Source organism: Caretta caretta, chromosome 10 (assembly GCF_965140235.1).
Source record: "Caretta caretta isolate rCarCar2 chromosome 10, rCarCar1.hap1, whole genome shotgun sequence".
Classification (NCBI taxonomy): domain Eukaryota; kingdom Metazoa; phylum Chordata; order Testudines; family Cheloniidae; genus Caretta; species Caretta caretta.
In genome coordinates this window covers 13,267,769-13,289,505 of record NC_134215.1, presented here as the reverse complement: position 1 = coordinate 13,289,505, position 21,737 = coordinate 13,267,769, and the positions used below count along the sequence as shown (strand labels likewise).

At 38.6% G+C, this 21,737-nt stretch overlaps 2 protein-coding genes across 11 annotated transcripts in view; one reads left to right on the top strand and one right to left on the bottom strand.

Moving 5' to 3' along the window:
* CHLSN (cholesin) overlaps positions 1–21,737 on the bottom strand; it is a 194,612-nt gene that overhangs the window by 75,345 nt on the left and 97,530 nt on the right. The gene's annotated exons all lie outside the window — the stretch shown is intronic.
* The window catches only part of GPR146 (G protein-coupled receptor 146), a 66,746-nt gene that overhangs the window by 26,921 nt on the left and 18,088 nt on the right, over positions 1–21,737 (top strand). For all 8 annotated transcript variants that reach the window (XM_048867236.2, XM_048867231.2, XM_048867232.2 and 5 more), the window contains exon 2: positions 17,310–17,436. The gene's annotated coding sequence lies outside the window, so the exon portion shown is untranslated. The remainder of the gene's footprint in view (positions 1–17,309; positions 17,437–21,737) is intronic.

Sequence of the window (21,737 nt, the reverse complement as noted above, 5' to 3'; positions counted from 1 at the left end):
AGATTATTATTTTTTATAAAAGCTTAGTTTAGGGTCACTGCAAAGAAGAAGTTTTAGAAAGAAAATTTTGATAACATACAATTTAAAATTTTGTTATGTCCCAACATGGAAAATTTAAAAAGCTCTCTCAAGAATCACACACTACCTAGCATTTGTCTCTTTAGTATGTACTAATTCTTCTTGGCAGCTATACTTTTTATGCACAGGTTGAAAATGTAGTTGCAGCACTTACAAACTGAATAACCTGGTTTTTGGTCCATGAAACTTGCTTATGTGAAACATCTCACAAAAGGGCTACTTGGCTTCAGTAAAGCTTCTGAAAATCAGTTTATAAGTATCTAGACTGCAAACTTCATTATTTGTCTCTACCAGTTTAAAGAAATGAAGAACAGTATGAAGCTCAGCATTTCAGTTATCATCTATATTTAGCACTTTTGCTAAAGAATTTCTAAAATATTAAGTCTACTTAATAAAGGAATTTTATTCCTTCAACCAAAAGATGTCTGATTTACAATGCAAGCAAATCAAAATAGTCTCAGGATGGGTGACTTCATCACTCAGGGGAACTGGTAATGAAATGAACGTTCCATCAGTCTGGATCCAGTTTAGGCCCATAATTACAGAAAGTTACTATCTGATGGCTGCTCACTGGTTCATATGAGATGAGCTGGTGTTCTCAGTCCATCTCCTAATGAATTGTGTGCACATAATAAAATCACTGATTAAACAATGTAATACATAAATAATATTTTGCATTTCTATGCAGCCTTTCATCTGAGAGCCTTAACGTGCTTTGTGAACACTATTTTAGTTTTACAAACACCTTTGTGAAGTATCTCCATTTTACAGATAGGGAAACTAAGGAATAAAAATATGTCCAAGATGACAGAGCAATTTAATGGCAGAGCTAGGAAAAAACCCCAGAAGTCCTGACTCTCAGTTTAGTATTCTAACCACTAGACTTCACTGTCTCTTCTTACTTCCGATTCCTATTACAGAGAAGGAATACATGATATCATAAAAGGTAACACTATAATTTTATTTATTTCTAACCAATGATTGTGAAACAGGAGCCGAATGTTTATAGACGTTTTTGTCAATTTACAATAGGGCCTCCTTAGCTACTTGCTTATAGCAAGAGGCCCCAAGGCATATTTGGGAATGGAAACATTCTGAATTTAGCTCTTATCAAATTTCCAGCCCATGCTATGTTTTTCATTAGTATACATGGTGTTATAATAAATGATGCACTTCCTTTTTCACTTTATGCTTTTAACATGTGACAATATTTCTACAAATGTTTTGCGTTACTGAACCACACTAAATCTGAAAATCTATTTTATGATGAAAGGTGAAAAAGACAGATTAAAAGCTGAGTGATGCTGACACAAATTTCTAGTTTAAATTCTCCACTGGGGGCCAACCCATTGCCGGTGACAGCTCCCTGGGGATCCATACTTATGGGGGTTATACTAACAAAAGGCCATCAATGAGCACATATTTGAGAAACCTATTCCCAGATCTTACAGAGAAGATGACTACCAGTTCACTCCCTACATAGCTGGCCTAGAAGAATTCTGCTTTCAAGACAACCCCCCAAGTCATGCACCTGCAACCCACTCAGCTGCCAGACCCTTAACCCCACCGTGCAAATGTGTAACATCTGGAAATCTGCCTAAGGCGCCACACATCTGATTTTCACAAGGGTCTTTCTGCACAAAGGCCAGCCCAATTCAACTTTTGTGTCAATATTCTAGTAAATATGAATAGTGGGAAAAATATCAAGGAGGCACAGAAGGAAAGATGTTTAAGAGCAATTTAGGACTCTTGGGCTTTAATAAATGTATCAGGCATTACAAAATGCTACAGTGTTAACCCTCTTTATTCTGACACTTGCATCTCGGATACCAATCTCAGGATAAACAGTAAACTAAATGCTATTTTCTTTCTTCTGTTAAACATAGATTTGCTCATATTAAATGGAGATCGAACTGATGTTTTGCTCCCTATAAATACACCAGATTCTAAAAATCATTTGTATCTTAAGGAACGGAGTAGACTGGTACTAGGATGTAGACCCTCAGGCAGGATAACAAGATCCCATGGCAATTTTTTATGCACCAGATTATTCTCCACAAGATTATCCCTCCACACAAATCTCCCGAGTCTTGAAGGGTAGGGAAAGTCAGCAGGGAAGCGGCTGCCCCAAAGGACATGCACTACACTCCCCCGGCAAACATTACTGTAGCCCAGCTGCCAAGGGACAAAGGGAAAAGGGTAAGCCAAACTGTCCCAGGGCTACAGGGCCTCTGTGCAGATTGCCTTGGTTTCTGCAGATTTTGGGGAATCTGTAGACTTTGGAGGTTAAACTGCAATTGTTCTGTGAGGGGCTCAGAAGGGGAGCAACTTTCCTCTACTTCCAGTGAAACAAGCCCAGAAAACCCCCACAAAGATGCCCTGGTAGAGTTTTCCGTCCTCCATTTCTGCATCCTATGGGTTTTTCCACAGAGGGGGGTGATTGGGTCCTATACAGGTAAGTAGGTTACCACAGCTCCTAAAATAATTGCACTTAGGCTATAAAGAATAACTGCACCATTCATTCTCAAACCATATTTTCTGGTGTAGTCTGAACTGGAATGTTTATACTGACAGGTATACAGAAGTAAAACAATTCTCCTTTTGCTTCATGAACTGACAGAATCAAATCTCTGCATTCTATGGTCAAAACTGAATAGGGATACCGATGATGGCCTAAATTTTAAATTAAATTAATTCTATCCAGAACATTTAAGGTTTTAATAAGAGAAAAATGATGAGAGTCAAACGAAATGCCCAGAGTTGACTCAGGCACTCTCTAATTTTTGTCACTATTTATTGTAACACAGACATGTTATTTTACTACTATTGTGGTTAAAATAAATTAAACAAATAATCATAGAAAATAGCTGTGAATAACGTATAACCCAAGACAACACATCTCTTAACTGAAATCTTCCATTGACGGCTATAACTACTAATCAAAGTGATTTAAATCATCAGTTTTAATCATGATTTATATGAGCAAGCAGGAACCTTGATTTAAATCATGGTTTTTAATCTTGTTTTGCATTTATACTTTTCAGTTATTTTCCTAAAGAAAGGTTGATTCTCATTGGTTTCTAACCACTAAAACATGTTGATCTGAAACTAAATGTAGAACAAAACTGTCTTTTCTTTTTGCTAACCAGAAGGATACATTATAAGTATATACATATATATTTAAGCAGTTATATAGCTTACTTTACAATTATTCAGATTCTTTAATTTTTTTACATTTTCTGTTATGCTAGAAAATGGTGAATGATGCATTTCTTATTTGCTAGACAATGGCTTCTTTTAAATTGTGATTTGTGACAAGTTCTATTTGGATGGAAATTCAAATTCAAGTAAAATGTACATTTTCAATTTTTTTATTAAACAAAAGTATCTTAAAACACTGTATACAGAAGAAAAAAGTTTCAAAAGTTGCTCAAAAAGTTTGCATTTAAAACTAAGAGATTTATTAAACACAGGCAGTATTATCTGAAGTTAGGGAACTGCTGGTTTCTGGTGACTACATCCCTCTCTCTCACCCGGTTTTTATTCCTAGATTGGGCAGAGGCAAACAAGCTTTTGCTGCTTATTTAACTCCTAATTGGTTTCTTAACTTTGAATGAACTAGTCACTGAATTGAACTAGTTGAATAAACTGAAATGAAGAAAATATTTTCTCTGCACCTGCAGGAGAGGCTTACTGCTGTCAAAAGTTGGTTTGACACTTCAACAGACTCTGGTTCCAGGCACTTAGCCAGCAGCTTCTATCAATTCAGTGATTTGACCTTCTGTAAAACTTAGACGCCAACATGTACTGCTCTTTTTTTATTTAGTTGAAATGATTTTAATAATTGTATTACGTTTAGGCCTTAAATTGGTTGTCATAATTTCAAATTTAATTCTAATTTTTTAAAAAAACTAAACCTATATTTAAATTTTTAAAAATCATTTTTTTATTTTTTAAAAAACCCATTGATTGTTATCTACCCTATAGCTACTTGAGACAATTACTGTAGCAAATATCAGAGGCGTAGCCGTGTTAGTCTGTATCCACAAAAACAATGAGGAGTCTGGTGGCACCTTAAAGACTAACAGATTTATTTGGGCACAAGCTTTCATGGGTAAAAAACCTACTTCTTCAGATGCCTCGAGTGAAAATTACAGAAACAGGCATAAATATATATTGGCACTGTAGCAAAGAAGAGTGAACATAAGGATCTACCTTAATGAACTTCACATGTGCTAAGGACATCAGCTATTGTTAAACTGCAGAGCATAATGAAATACGTGTCCTGGCTAAAGGGCTAGCTGTACCTCTGACCCCTCTTCTGGTCTCACTGTTGTACACCACACAGGTGTTAGGCCTCATATACTTATATGTTCTGGGGTGGAATCCTGCAATTATCCAACACTTACACCGGGTCCTAGGCTACAATACCCTACATATTGACCATGCTTACCAAGCAGGCCCATTTGGGTACCTGTGTTTTTTTCCTTTGGGAATGTATGACCAATGAATTACAATGACCCAATCCGTTTCTTAACTTTGAATGAACTATTGAACTGACCTAGCTGAATAAAATGAAACTACAAAAATATTCTCTCTGCACTTGCAGAAGAGGCTACAGCTGTCAAAAGCTGGTTTATCACTTCAACAAACTTTGGTCCAAATGACCCAAAACAGCCTTCTTAAAAGTATTGTTTGATCTTAACAGTAGGAAAAAAGCATAGCATAAAAGACAAAAGGATTTTAGAACAAGAGCCTCCATGCATGTCTTCCTTACCCTACAGCCTGGCTGGGGTCTAAGTCTCAGCCGTAGTAACCTGTTTGCCCCTTTTGAAGGAGTGCATATCTCTTTAAATCCAACCAAAGTTCTTTGGTCCAGGGGCTCACAAGCTTGGACCTGCTACCCAAAACAAGTTTGGCAAGCTCTGTAGGGGGTCGGAGCCAGAGAATCAAAATGAATGCCTCATGCATTGTCTTCTCAGGTGTTTGCCATGAGAAGCATACCAGGAAACACCCCCCTTCCTGGGTGCATTTCCTAACCCTGTTGCTACTGAATTAACTCAGTATATGCATACCGTAGACATCACAATAACCCAGTCAGGAGACAGTATTAATAAATTATTACAAGAAGCTCCAAATCCACCACACCATATATGATAAATTGTGAGTACACCTTGTAATCTATCTACAAACTTTATCAGTTTGCATGTCTTGTTTCTTAGTCTGTGTGCCTTCTCACCTCCTGGGCCATTACCCACTTGCCTCTGATATTAAAAACCCATGGCTTCACAATTAATTGTTGAAGAGCAGCAGCCAAGGAAGTGGAAAAAGAAAAGAAGAATAAAATATTAATTAAAAGTTAAAAGAAAGATTAAGGTTAAAGATGAACTCTTCTTGCCTCAGCAAAATACACACACTTGACAGAAATATCTTCTGGTAAAATTCTCTTTGATCTTATGGGCATTGTTCAATAGGAAGCACCAATGGTCCTAAGAACCTTCCCAAATGACCAATATGTACCTGCTCAGCAAGGGGGAACATATTCATTGCATCTCATAGATCAAATTTCACTCCATCCACAAATATAAAAAGATGTTTTCTAATTGGCAGCCCCACAAATTCCCCCTTGACCCTTTTCATCTCATGCATCATCACCAGTCACAGACTCTACTGGCTAAATAACACCCATACAACTCCATTGTCTTCTGATCATGCCTTCAGTGACATCTGTGTAACCCAATTAACCTTAAATGAGTTTGCAGAGGTGTGACTGCTGACATCCTCTGAAAACAATGGCACTGCACAGGAGTAACTGAAGGTATAATTTGGCGTACAGGACCAGTAGTTTGGTAGTTGAACGAGAAGTTACAGAGCCATGACTAGAATTAGGGGGATGATTTTACATGTGGGGGATATGGTTGGGGAAGAGGTTTTGGGGTGCTGTGTGCACAGACTCAGCCTGGCTAAGCAGCTGATGGAGGTATACTGTAGAAGGTATAGCTGAAAAGCACACAGTCTCAGCTGGCAAATCTGATGGATGACCAGCCCAGACCTTAAATGGTTTAAGGAAGCACTAGTATGGATGTAATGGCAAATTTAAACAAAGTAGGGTGTTACAATGGATGACTAATTGTTTGTGCATCAATTGGTGCACAAGAACCAACTGATCCTAGGATAGGTGAAGCCTCTGTTTTCCCCTTTTATTTTCTTATACCTTTCTCTCTCTCTATCATTAACTGCAGTCTTGTTTTACATAGAGAATGGATGCAAAATGAAAATTGATATGGGCCAACATCTATTCCACATTCAGTAACACTGGTGTAAAACTGGAGTAACCCAATGACCTCAATCACAGATTTATACCAGTGTAATTGAGAGCAGCATTTGTCTCTAGAATTCTTATCAGTTTCCATTTGCAGACCATGTGTAAAAATTTACCCTTAGCCACAAAGGGAAAATTATTAGGATTAGTTAGGCTTTGTTTACACTACACAACTTAGTCGGGCAGTGTAAATGCTGTTTGTTGGCACTTTTGCAGATAAAATACTTCCATCCCCTTCCACCCCACTGCCACTTGCTGGTCAAAACTTTTGTCTTTCCAGGGGGGGAGGAGCTTTTATTAAGCACCTGTGAACGACAAAAGTTTTGTCGTTCAGTTGGCAGTGTACACAAAGCCTTAGTATCAAACTGTTTACAGTCAAATGGATGCTAAGGAAAATTACTATTATTGCACCATCCTTTTAGTCTGACTTGCAGGTAGCTGGTTGTTCAGAGGCTAATATGAATGGAAACTGACTAATCCTAGTTGGTTTCCCTCTGCCTGTTCTTTACACAAGAAGTGCAAAAGGAAACTGACCGGAATGCTAAGCAGTTTCCTCTGTTATTCCTCTGGGTGTTTCCTTTTGAAGTGTAGCCCTAGGTGGCTGCTTATGCATAACTTTTCAGGTCACCTTTAAAGTGACCCCTCCCCATCTTTGCAGTTTCTGAGTATAGAAACAAACAATTCTTTAATTAAAACAAGTCAGTTGTATACCATTTCAGGCCTTCCTATTTCTGTTCAAATAATCTTTTGTGAACCTAAGATGTAGGTATTCTTTGTTCTAGAATTTCAGACTACACTGCAGAAAATGCCAAAATTTCATAGACTGAACTGAGGTAAGATGATTTGTATAACATATGAACAAGCCATGTCTGAAAAAGCCATTTACCTTTATCTTAAAGGGAAAATGCATTTTACAATCTAGAAGCAAAAATTCAAACTCTACAGTAGGTCCAACTAGTTTCTAACATTTTCCTACTATATTTAGTCGATAAGATAACCCCCCCACACACTCCATCATACGAACACATAATAAGATTTTTCACAGCCACATTTCTTCTTCAAAGATGTAAATCCATATGTAAAGTTCATATGGACTGATTCACACTAGTCTAACTTGCAAATAGAAAGATGAGCCACTTTTATGCCAGAGCACTGTAATATAACAGTATTAAACCAGCAAATACTGCCAGAAACAGACAGGAGTAGAGGACCTTCGTCTAAACTCCAGAGACGTAATAGGAACATGACGATGATGAAACCATCAAACCACATGCCATTGTCTTCCAAGCCTAACACATAAATGATGACTATACCAGTATCATATTGGTGGTTCTCAAACTTTTTATCATGTTGTGGACCACTTCTTAAGACAAGACCCCTTGTGGACAGCTCTCCAGATCTCCTAATTACCCACAGCATATACTGCTTGATTACCAATCCCATTAATTAATATTAAGACAGTAAGGAGAAAGAATTAAAAGAAGGTTACTTTAACGTGATGGCCATGGATTCTTGGTTAGATTCCCCCATTCCCACTTTGTATATGTGCTGTTTATTTCCTTTCCCTGGCTAAACGACTTTACTGTCACAATCATTGCATTTCCTTTTACTGAAAACAGTCCAATTTTAATCCACACAGGTCAATTTGCAGTTTTGTTCCATTCTCCCATTTTTCCTTCCTCTCAAATTTTGGTGCTAACAAGTTTAACCACGGTTGAAATTACACCACAGAGACACCTGTCAGAGAGAGAGAGAGAGACATTAACAGACTGAATTTCCTGTTCATCAGCAGTCCTATGTAGCAACAGCATAATTTTTGGAATGACTTGTTTGAGAATCGCAGCTTTAATTCTATATTTCTTAGGTTTCTTTAACATCCTTGAAAAGGAATATGTATTCCCACCACTGAAACCTTAACATTTTCTTAAGAACATTTCTGTGTGGAAATTTTCAGCCAAAATTAGGAGACTACAAGGTGGGAGCTCAATCCTACATATTTTTAGGAAGTAGGGGAAGGAAAGACACTTTGGTCTGTTGGTCATGAAATCCTGCTAGCTAACCATCATCTTCAACCCACTGTCCTCATGTCACAGATTTCCCACGGTCCATAAAAAGGAGTCCCCCCACCCATCTCTGTGGGTACTACCACACTCCAGGCCTCATAAAGGAATATGACAGCAATGATGAGCCCCTTTCCTCTCCCCCAGCTTCAAGCACTTCTCCTTTCTTGTTCTACCTCCTGCCCCAGGATCCTGTGAAGGGAATTCTAGTGATTGAAGGCTCCCTTCACTGCAGCCTCCTCCTGCAATGTTTTCCCATCAGGCAGATACAAAAAAAGGTTACCTTAGCAGAGAGGCAAATGTTGTAAGCACCTAGACAATAACAGTTTATAAGAAATAGCCAATATGGATTAGTCAAGAACAAATCATGCCAAACCAACCCAATTCCCTTCTTTGACATGGATATTGGCCTAGTGGAAAGCAGTAGATGTGATATATCTTGATTTCAGTAGGGTTTTGACACAGTCCCACATAACTTTCTCATAAGCAAACTAAGGAAATGTGGTCTAGATGAAATTACTATAAAGTGGATGCAAAACTGGTTGAAAGACTATACTCAAAGAGCAGTTATCAATGGTTCACTGTCAAATGGTGGGGATGCATCTAGTGGGATGTGTGCAGGGTCTGGTATGATTCAATAGTTTCATTAATGACTTGGATAATGGAGTAGAGAGGCTTACAACACCTGTAGATGACACCAAGCCGAGCGGGGTTGCAAGCACCTTGGAGGAGAGCAAGAAAATTATTATAATTCAAAATGACCTTGACGAATTGGTCTGAAATGAACAAGATGAAATTCAATAAAGGCAAGTGCAAAGTACTTCATTTAGGAAGGAAAAATCAAATGCACAACTAACAAAACGGGGAATTCTTGGCTAGGCAGTAGTACTGCAGAAAAGGATCTGGAGGTTACAATGCATCATAAATTGACTATAAGCCAACAATGGGATGCAGTTGCAAAAAAGGCTAATATTATGGGGTGTATTAACTGGAGTGTTGTATATAAGACATGGGAGGTAATTGTCCTGTTCTACCTGGCACTGGTGATGCCTCAGCTGGAGTACTGTGCCTAATTATGTGTGCCACACTTTAGGAAAGATGTGGATAAGTTGGGGAAAATCCAGAGGAGAGCAACAAAAATGATAAAAGGTTTAGAAAACATGACCTTTGGGGAAAGGTTAAAAAAATCTGGGCATGTTTAGTCTTGAGAAAAGATGACTGAGCGGGTACCTGATAACAGTCTTCAAATATTTTAAGGGTTGTTATAAAGGGTACTGTGATCAATTGTTCTCCATGTCCACTGAAGGTAGGACAAGGAGTAAAAGGCACAATCGGCAGCAAGGAAGATTTAGTTTAGATATTGGGGAAAATTTTCTAACTTGAAGGGTAGTTAAGCACTGGAATAGGCTTCCAAGGGAGGTTGAGGAATCCCCCCACTGGAGGCTTTTAAAAGAAGGTTAGATGACACTTGTCAGGGATAGTGTAGGTATACTGGGTCCTGCTTCTGCAAACGGGCTGGACTTGATGACCTCTTGTAGTCCCTTTCTGCCCTACATTTCTGATTCTATGATCTTGAGCCTTAGGAGGCTTGTGGTTTCCCACTCTACAGTCTTAAGATGTTCATCTGGGCTACCAACATTCCTTAAGAAACACACTAAGGCTGGTGGGGTGCACCAGAGCTTTAGGAGGTTCTTCAGCACCAAATAAGGCAAATCAGGCTCATTAGGCCTCTGCTGAACCAAAACAAGTTTAATTAGGCCCTAAAAAGTCTCAAAGGGGGTGATGGGCCCCTAAATTCATGAGAGGGACCAATGAGCACTAAGGGTTTTCCCTCAAAGACTCTGTCTCCTTACAGTCACCTCTCCATGCCCAGATCTTCTAATGTCTGCAGGAGCAGGACTCTTTTCCTACAGTCTTCAGGAAGTACACAAGGCGGGAAGATAAAGGGAGAAGGGAAAGGAGATTGGTTGAGGGGAAGGGGCATTTCCCTTGTCTTGACCTCCTGAAGGTCTGCAGAAAAGAACCCTGTTGGCAATTGCTTTAATAAAAAGGACCAGTGTATTATATTATATGTGTTTGAATTAGTCCAGAATAGTTAAATAAACTGATTTAACTTTTAACGACATTTTTAAACAGCAGCTAATATAATTACCGAAAGTATGCAAAAACAAAGAAGCAAACTGAAGCACCATTGTAGTCACCCAAATACATCTACACCAGGAGTGACCGAACAGTGAACTTTAGTAGATCCCTTTTAACCACTCAGATTAGAGATCAAATGCAAATAAGCCTATGTATAGGTTTTCTAAGTACAAGAGACAGAGATATTCATGTCTTTGGCCATTAGCACTGCATCCACTTGTATGGAATGCAATAGGATCTTATCAGCTGCCACTCCAGCATAACTGGAGATTGAGGGTTTCAAATTCTTTTAGGGATACAACAAAGGGTAAGGAAAATCTCACGCTTTTAAGAATTATGCAGAAACATAGTATTATTTAATATATAACCAACAATATTACTTAATCCTCCACATAGCGGTATTTTATCTTTATATGAACCTGCCATACGTATTAAAGTGAATTCAAATTGTTTGCATGCACTGAGAGAGACTACAGATCTCTTCCTGAATTTTAAATTAATACTGGAATAGTTTATAGAACTATAAACCCTGTCAGCCCTGGCTTTCACATTTATCTTGAGCACACATACTCATGTTCAGTAATTAGAATGAAATTGCCAAATTCAAAACAAGGCTTATTTCCATCGCTGTAGTTAGCAATACAAGGTGTTGTCTCTTTAGAAGTAACATGAGTCAGGAATGTGTTGTATTATGAGTAATAAAAAGCTATGTCAAGGTGCAGTTCTGCATACTCTGGATTATTTACATTCCATAACTATGAAATCCTTATCTTGCATAGACTGAAGGGTGGTACTTTGTTAAAAAAAAAAATATATATATATATATATATATATATATATGCAATTTTCACCAGTTGTTTATGCACATCAAGAGGAAAGATTGTTTTTGCGGTTACAAACATGAAAAGGCCAATATCGCTTTTGCTGTGTACTTGGAAAAACACTAAAGAGATAAGAGTTTGCTTTTAGTGGCATTTGAAAGCTCTCTAGATAAGAAAACTGAAATACGAAGGGTTTCAGAGTAGCAGCCGTGTCAGTCTGTATTCGCAAAAAGAAAAGAAGTACTTGTGGCACCTTAGAAACTAACAAATTTATTTGAGCATAAGCTTTTGTGAGCTACAGCAAAGTGAGCTGTAGCTCACGAAAGCTTATGCTCAAATAAATTTGTTAGTCTCTAAGGTGCCACAAGTACTCCTTTTCTTTTTGTAAAATATGAAGACGGATCTAGATTAGCACTGTTATTTTAAAATGTGATAACTGTCAAATATGATATCTGATGTCAGTCATAAAATGTTGATGCACGCACATAAACAAAAATGATCATATCTATTTTAATTTAGCTCCAATTAGGTTTTGCCATGTTAAAGTGTCCTTGTGTGAGCATCCTAAATTGTTTTTCCAGTTAAAAACTTTTAGAAGAAGCTTCCTGCTTCAAAAGTTAAGAGTATAGCACTTCATTTTGGGCCTGATGCAACTCTGAGGGAAATCAATGCGGGTATTTCCACTGGTTTCAGAGGAACAGCCGTGTTAGTCTGTATTCGCAAAAAGAAAAGGAGGACTTGTGGCACCTTAGAGACTAACCAATTTATTTGAGCATGAGCTTTCGTGAGCTACAGCTCACTTCATCAGATGTATACCGTGGAAACTGCAGCAGACTTTATATACACACAGAGAATATGAAACAATACCTCCTCCCACCCATTGATATCAAAGAGAACTGGACTGAGTCTTATTATTGCAGAATCATGCAACAACACCTCTTCATATCAGAGATAGGCACAAAAAGATTTCAGTTACCAAGCAAACTGATTTAACAACGCTAAATAGAATGGGGTTTTATGTTTGACCCCCCACCCCTTTTTTGGAGCTGTGGGTGCGTGTGTGGAACAATGGATGGGGAGGAGGGATGATGTTACTTACTCAAGATTTTTATGTTGGGCCAAATCCTAATCCCCTTACTCATGAAAACTACCAATGAGTGTGAATTTTGCATGAGTGAGAATAGCAGGATTTTGTCCATTGTTGGCAAAGAGCAAAATATTTGTGCATAGCACAGATTTTTCTAATAGCACCTCCCTTATCCATCCTCCTCAGTCCTGTTATCTAAATACATGGTTATGTCCCGCAAGTGTGTCAGGAAGGTTCAGAAGTTTGCTAGCCAGCTTCCCAAGTTAGCTGGCTCAACAGGACGGAGGGGTCTCACACTATCAACAGGGAAACTGGCTGGGTTTCTATAGTAGAGGTGTAGACAGTAAGTCAGAGGTGGGCAAACAAAGGCCCGCAGGCCACACCAGGCCCGCAGGACCCTCCTGCCTGGCTCCTGAGCTCCTGGCCGGGGAGGCTAGTCCCCGGCCCCTCCCCCGCAGTCTCACCTCGCCGCCGGCGCAATGCTCTGGGCGGCGGGGTGAGCTCCTGGGGCAGCACAGCTGCAGAGCCCGGCCTGACCCAGTGCTCAGCCACACCGCCCGGCTGGAGCCGGGCCATGCCGCTGCCGCCACCACCAGCCACCGGTGCTCCAGGCAGCGCGGTATGGGGGCCGGGGGAGTCTGGGGGGGGGGGCATGGACGGGGTTGGGGTGGTCAGAGGGCAGGGAAAAGGGGGGTTGAATGGGGGTCCTAGGGGGACAGTCAGGAAGGAGGGGGGGGTTGGATGGGGTGGCAGGGGCAGTCAGGGGTGGGGCTTCTGGGGGCAGTCAGGGGACAGGGAGAAGGGGGGGTTGAATGGGGGCAGGGGTTCCGGGGGGGCAGTCAGGAAGGAGAAGGGGGAGTTGGATGGGGTGGCGGGGGGCAGTCAGGAGCAGGGGTTCCGGGGGTGGTCAGGGAGAAGGGGTGGTTGGATAGGGCATGGGTCCTGGGGGGCAGTCAGGAATGAGAGGAGGGGTTGGGTTGGGCGGCGGGGGTCCAGGGGCAGTCAGGAGACAGGGAGCGGGGTGTGTGGATGGGGCAGGGGTCCTGGGGGGGGATGAGGGGGGCAGATAGGAGGTGGGGGCGGGCCACAACTCCCTCCCCTATCCAGCCCTCCATACAATTTCCAAAACCCAATGTGGCCCTCAGGCCAAAAAGTTTGCCCGCCCCTGCCCTAAGGGCTTCAAATATTTGGATAGTCAACGTTGCAACATATGTTTGTTTGTTTGTTAGTTTTTTTGAGTTTTCTAATAAACCTCACAATTGTAATTGTTCGGTAGCTGGAAAAATGAACAAAACGCCTCAAATATACTAGGTTATAAACATATAGGAAAACAGTTCCTGCTCTTAAGACCTCACAATCTAAAACTTGCAAATTAATCTCATCCATGGGATCCCATTTGCAATCTCAATTTTTCTTAAATTAATTACCAAATACACTATATGGATATTTTTATGACTGGATACTGATTAATATTTTGAATACTCACTCACCTAATACAAATTAATTAACCAAACCTCAGTAGATCTAAATATTATTATTATATTTATTATTTCTCTTATGCTTAAACAATTATACTGAAGATATTATATTGGAAAAATTAGATAAATATCAACTAAGAGATACAAACACTATTGACAAGTACCTCCATTCAGCTTTTCGTATGTGTCAATAACTCCCATTGATGTTTGTACACATTATACACATATGGCAATGACACTATTATATATCCACTGATTTAGTAATGTTACACAGGTAAATGAAAATGTGATGTATTTCAACACATGCACTTGGGTAAATATAAAGTTATATTGCAGCCACCACAAAAATATTAAACAACTAAGCCCTAGTTTTTCTTTAGTCTGTTGATGAATTCAACTGATTTAGTAATTTTTAACCTAACTCAGCAGATATAGGCTATTCTATTTTATTTAGTATTAAACATTCCTTAAAAACCTAATGTTTGAAATTTATTATCATACTTGCATGAACAAAACCAAAGTCGATACAAGATTACTTTTATTATTTAACATTTGTACACAGAATACACACCTGACTTTTCCATTGTCTGTATCAAGTCTGCTAATACTCCAGAAATAACTTCATTTGAACCATTCACGACTTCAGCTTTATTTGAGCCATTACAATGCACTTAGTAGTCAAGGTTCTGCTCTAATCAAATAAGACTTTTATGCTATCCACATTACTTCTAAGTGCAGACACGCAATAGCTTTATGGAATCGTCAAAGGGGACTATATGAAAGGCATTGTTATATCTCATACTGTATATTACTCAAGCTAACATCAACAAAATTGTACATTTGACTGATAGTAATCTGAGAAATTAAGGGTGAAATTTATGATGATGAGGGTCCACAAAGCTCTAAGAACCACTCAAGCCCTGTAATGCTTCTGCTTGGTGGAGATGGGGATTGGGAGCAGGAGTATGTTAGGGTATATTTACCCTGCAAAAAAAACCCCCTGTGACGGTGAGTCAGAGCCTGGGTCTACAGACTTGGGGGGTTCATGCTATGGGGTTAAAAATAGTAGTGAAGCTCCACCCTTGGGCTGGAGCTTGGGCTCTGAAACTCAGCAAGCGGTGGTGGGGATGTCTACGCTGCTATTTTTAGCTCTGTAGTATGAACCCGCAGACTTGGGCTCTGAGGGGTACATCTACAGTGGAAAGAAAAAAAAAAAGCCCCTGTAACAGCAAGTCTCACAGCCTGGGTCAACTGATTTGGGTGCGCTACAGGGCTAAAAATAGCAGTGTGGACATTCCTGCCCAGGTTGGAGCTCTGGCTCTGAGACTTTCCTCTGTTGCTGGGTTTCAGAGCCTGAGCAGGAACACCTACACTAGCCCCACAGCACAAGCCTGAATCACTTGACCTGGGCTCTGAAACTCTCTGCCAGGTTTTTTGTTGAAGTGTAGATGTACCCTTAGTGTGTAAAGCAGCCTCAGAGGAGCTCCGAACAGGCTAAAGTGACTAAGTGAGAATTACCGGTGCATGGGACCAGCCTCAGAGGAGCTCCAAACAGGCTAAAGTGAGAACTACCAGGGCATGGGATCCTGCCTTAACTGAGGCACAGGGTAGGGAGACCCCTATAACACAAGCTGTGGCCACTATTCCAGCTGTAGAATAAAAGATGCAGGGAGCCTTGTGGTCTGGCTAAAGGATGGAAGGGGGAGAACCATTGCATCCCCCAACCCTTACATTTGTTTTCTCCACAAAGTTCATTTATTGAGGTTTATGAGTTTAGAAGGTCTGAATTTCACCAGTAAAGCATATTTCACATTACATTTTATAATCCCTACAACCATCATGGGAGTTTTCTCAACTGTAAATCACAACAGATCAAATTTTTGTGTGATTCAAAATACAAAATAAATAAAATCCTATCCACATAATGGTCTACTGCCAAAAGTGTAATTAATATATAAATATAAAATTGTACAAGCCGTTTTAACAATAGAAAAATAATCATCCAGAGCTGCCGAACCTTTCTTAGTCCATCTAAATACAACTCTGGGGGGGAAAATGTGCATCTTATCTAACAATTTAACAGCCAACTAACAATAGAGCATATAATGGAAATGCTGACAGACATAACTACAGCAGAGTTCCCAGAGCCACTAGACTATTATATAGATTATAAATAAGAAATGATGGAGTCAGTCTTTTACCTTTTCTAATGTCTAATCTCCTCAATAAACCACAACATTATTTAATTAGGCAATTTGTGGTTTACCTGTAACTACTGCTAAACAATATACGGTTCTGCTTTTCAGTTGTTCACTCTAGGTTGATTTTAAATGTATTTTGTATTGTGAAGATTTATCTTACAAGATAGTTTAAGAATAAAAATAAGCAACTAATGGTTTCAGGAGCTGAAAAAATACATTTTGGGCTCAATCTTATTCCCACTGACATCAATGACAAATTTCCCATTGACTTCAATGGGAGGAGGATCACTCCCTTCTTCTGTTAATAAAAAGTTGTGTTACACATTGCTGATTATTGCTTGGGGGAGGAAGGAGAACCTACATAAATTAAATTGCTGATTATTGTCTGAAGTAAAGACAAATTATTTCAGGGTCATCTGAATCCAAGCTAAATAATTGGAATCAATGTACAATACACTCTTTATTCAAATGCAACTAATTTAGATACTTAAAATCTCATTTGTTTAAAATAAAAAATGTTTGTAACATTGAAAGAGCAATTGATAAAGTCTTCCTTAGTGATATCTTGTTATTAAAATCATGCCATATTCTCGTTGAACGACTGAAAATGTTCCTAGAACATGCCATATTACGGTAGTATAAACCACTGTAAGCATGTTTTAAAGACTGCCCTAAATTAGAATGGCTCTGATTTTCAGCCCTAACCTTAGTTACGCTCTGGATCCATTTAGTATTTGCTTTATGTATGTAACTATATTATAAGTCAACAGTTCTCAAACCAGGATAATGCTTTTTAATATGTGCTTTAAAAAAAACACAAAAGTGTTCATGATTGTGCACACTGTTACACAGAATAGGCCCCTGAGTAACGATCAGACCCCATGATTAATGCCCCTTAACCCTCCTGACTTAATCACTTAGAGATATCAGGGTGGAGGGGTTGTTTTTGTAATAGACCTCTCAGCCAATCAGAGCATGCAGCTAAAGCTTAAAGGATTATACGTGTGTGTATGTGTGGGGGGAAGTCACATGTATATACAGAGTTCAGTAACACTAACAAGAGTGGTGCAGTGGAGTCAGCGTTCTTTTTCTAAGCTCTGCTATTGTTTATTCTTAATAGAGAAATGAGACATTGGAGATTCTGCTGAACTTATTCTGAAAAAGCTTCCAATACCAGGAAAATGTTTCTGCCTGCTATCAAGGAATCCATTTGCTACAGCCTCAAACAACAGGGACATTCTTACCGGGTGAGTTTTTGACAAGTTCACATTGTAGCTTGCTCTTATTTTTCAAGCACCCTGCATAATAATTTAGGTATCAAACACAAACAGCAACTCAGTGAAGTTGAATGGTTTCTTCATCAGAAGACAATATGCAGCTTATACGGTGCACCTCTAGAAAGAGAAACCATGTTTTTGAAATGTGTGCATGTTACTGCTTTTATTATGGACTGTTCAAAGGAAAATGCTACAGTAGACTCTCTTGTATGCACATTAATCCTCCTTCATTTCCATGATATTAACCTTGATTGTTCAACGACTGTTAATTTTCATTTTTGTACAATTTTAAAAGATAAAATTCATTATATCTTTATTTTTACCCCTTATTGTTTATTTTAAATATGGAGTTCTGCCAGCAGACAATTTAGTCTGTTTGTTCTTTTAACAAAATAGAAAAAAATACCTCTCTTGAAAAACCAGTATACTCACTGAAAAAAAAATGTTATTTTTACATATTTTATTCACAGCTACAATAGCAAATACTACAGTAAACTGTACTGTGTAATAAAATTGGAAAGTAGTTAAAAGACATTGCAATATACTACAATCAGAAACAAAACCAATTACTCACCAAGCCAATTATTAACCTGCTTTTTCATTTCGTCTGTATTACAACAGAAAGTAAGCCAGACTGAAATTTCATCATGATACAGATTTGCTTAGTACTTTCAGCAATAACAAATATAAACTATTTCAAATATTGATTGTCTTTTTTTTTTTAAGCTGATTAGGTATTTATACTATGTTTATCACCATGTGTGTTTTCTTACTGCATCTAACAGAAATTAGGCCCACTGTATATGAGGGCTTTAAGTGTCAGTTGAACTTTAGGACTCTCTTTATAAATCAAAGAACTAGGAGAACAAGGACAAAAATGCTATTTCCTTTGTCACCATAACATTCTTGTGATGCACTCTGTTGGCCCAATTCAATTCACACTAGAGTCAAAGAAAAGTCTCCCACTGAAATCAATGGAAGTTGCACTGGTCCCCAAATTAGCCAAAGAAAATGGCAATCAAACATTTTGAATAAGATAATTCCTTTGAATTTCTGTTCTTGATCTGTAATAATGACCTTAAAGGAATGGAAAAGAGAACTATACATATTTTGCAAAAGCTAAACATAGGTCCCAATCCTGCATATGCTTAAATTTATGTTCTAGCAGTCCCAGCATCCCTGTTGCTACCTGTGGTTCAGCACTGATATATATTTTACATCTGTGGGCTGTGTAAAAACAATTTGTCATCCATTGCAAAAAAAACCTGGCTGTGTGATAAATTAATTACTAGTCAATCTAAAGACTACACTGTAATTGTAAGTATTGGTATTTATTTCACTGCTGATCATTTCATTATTATATTGTATTGGGGTAGTATGTAGAAGCATCAGTCAGGGTTTATGGCCCCTTTGTGCTAGGCACCGTAAACAAACAACGGAAAGGTCCCTGCCCCAAAATCTTGCAGTTTAAATATACGAGGAGAGACAAACGAAACACACAACAGACAGATAGATAGAGAACAAGGTAACAGTGAGACAATTAATATAATAAGTAGTGGTCTTAGCACAGCAACTGCCTAGCCATTATCAAATGTTTTGTAGCCATCCCCAGCACAGCTGAGTTTTTCAAAAAAATCTAAAGGAGAAAAATGTAGTGGCTTTCTGGATTTTTATGGAAAGCTTTTCCTATGCATATGGGGTGGCATTCAAGAAAGTACAAAAATACTTATAGGAAAATTTGACTAGTCTCTGCTCTGTACAGTAGCTTGCTCAGTAGAACCTTATGGTGTAGTCGGATTGCTAGTTTGGTGTAGAGACCTTTGTTTGACCAGATGTTGTCCATCCTTCCAAAGTGGTGTTTGCTTTTCCTAATCTCAAATGAATATCTGTATTGCAGACACCTTCAAATGTCATCACACTCCCCAGATAGAAATCGAACGGATAGAAGAATTCTGCTATTCCAGCCATGTACACCTTTCCATCTGTGGTCCAGTTTCCTATCTTCATAATCTTGTTTTTTCTCAGCTTTTCCTTTCAATCCTATTTTTGCTGCTTCCTATTCTACCTCTGATGTAAGGGCCCTATGTTGTTCCATGTCATACTTAGTAAAGCAATACTGTTGGCAAAGTCAAGGTTGTATAACTCATCTTCGCTAACCCATTTGACACTGTCCACAATGCCCTTTGTTGACCACTTGATCACCTAGTCTATTGTTAATGCCAAGAGGACTGTTGATAACGAACACGCTTGTCTAACTGCAGTCACAATATCAAACCACTCAGCCAGGTCTGTATCTGATCTTACTGTGCATGTACTTCTGTCATATATACTCCTTCTTATGTTGATCAGCTTGTGTGGTGTCCCATAGCTTCTAGCAATATTCCACAGGCTGAACACTAATGAACACTTTCTTAAAACCTATAACGTTGATTAAAATGGTGTGATGAACTGGGGTTCTGTCTGTACCACTTCTTAATTATAGATGATTTTATGACATTGTAATATGGAAAGTACGGCTGTCAAGTGATTAAAAAAATTAATCTCACCATTTAGCAATAACAGAATACCATTTATTTAAATATTTTTGGATATTTTCTACATTTTCAAATATACTGATTTCAATTACAACACAATACAAAGTATACAGTACTCACTTTATATTTATTTTTATTACAAGTATTTGAACTGTAAAAAAAACAAAAATAGTATTTTTCAATTCACCTAATACAAGTACTGTAGTGCAATCTCTTTATCATGAAAGTTGAATTTACAAATGTAGAATTATGTACAATAAAACTGCATTCAAAAATAAAACCATGTAAAATTTTGGAGCCTACAAGTCCACTCAGTCCTACCTCTTGTTCAGCCAATTGCTCAGACAAATAAGTTTGTTTACATTTGCAGGAAATAATGCTGCCTGCTTCTTGTTTACAATGTCACCTGAAAGTGAGAACCGGCGTTCTCAGGGCATTGTTGTAGCCAGTGTCGCAAGATATTTATGTGCCAGATGTGCTAAGGATTCATATGTCCCTTCGCTTCAACCACCATTCCAGGGGACATGCGTCCATACTGATGACGGGTTCTGCTCGATAACAATCCAAAGCAGTGCAGACCAACGCATGTTCAGTTTCATTATCTTGAGTCAGACGCCACCAACAGAAGGTTGATTTTTCTTTTTTGGTGTTTCGGGTTCTGTAGTTTCCGCATCAGAGTGTTACTCTTTTAAGACTTCTGAAAGCATGCTGCACATCTCATCCCTCTCACATTTTGGAAGGCACTTCAGATTCTTAAAGCTTGGGTCAAGTGCTGTAGCGATCTTTAGAAATCTCACATTGGTACCTTCTTTGCGTTGTCAAATCTGCAGTGAAAGTTTGTTCTTTAAATGAACAAAATGTGCTAGGACATCATCTAAGACTGCCATAACATGAAATATATGGCAGAGTGCAGGTAAAACAGAGCAGGGGACATACAATTCTCCTCCAAATCGTTCAGTCACAAATATAATTAACGCATTTTTTTTAACGAGTGTCATCAGCACGGAAGCATGTCTTCTGGAATGGTGGCCAAAGCATGAAGGGGCCTGAATGTTAAATACCTTACAATGCCGGCTACAAAAGTGCCAGGCAAATGCCTGTTCTCACTTTCTGGTGACACTGTAAATAAGAGGGCAGTATTATATCCTGTAAATGTAAACAAACTTGTTTGTCTTAGCGATTGGCTGAACAAGAAGTAGGACTGAGTGGACTTGTAGGCTCTGAAGTTTTTACATTGTTTTGTTTTTGAGTGCAGTTATGTAACAAAAAAACCCTACATTTGTAAATTGCAATTTTATGACAAAGAGATTGCAGTACAGTACTTGTATGAGGTGAACTGAAAAATACTATTTCTTTTGTTTATCATTTTTACAGTGCAAATATTTGTAATAAAAATAATATATACTTTGATTTCAGTTACAACACAGAATACAATATATATGAAAATGTAGAAAAATATCCAAAATATTTAATAAATTTTAATTGGTATTCTATTGTTCAACAGTGCAATTAAAACTGCGATTAATCACGATTAATTTTTTTGAGTTAATCACATGAGTTAACTGCAATTAATAGACAGCCCTAATAGAAAGCCTATATGTATGTGGATCCCCCAGAATTGTGTCATCTCTCTGCCAGGTCCAGAGAGGATGGTGAGTGATCAGCACTCAATGATGGGCTATTCAAAGTTAAACACCTTCGGACAATGGGTTTGCTCTAGCTGGGAAAAGACACATC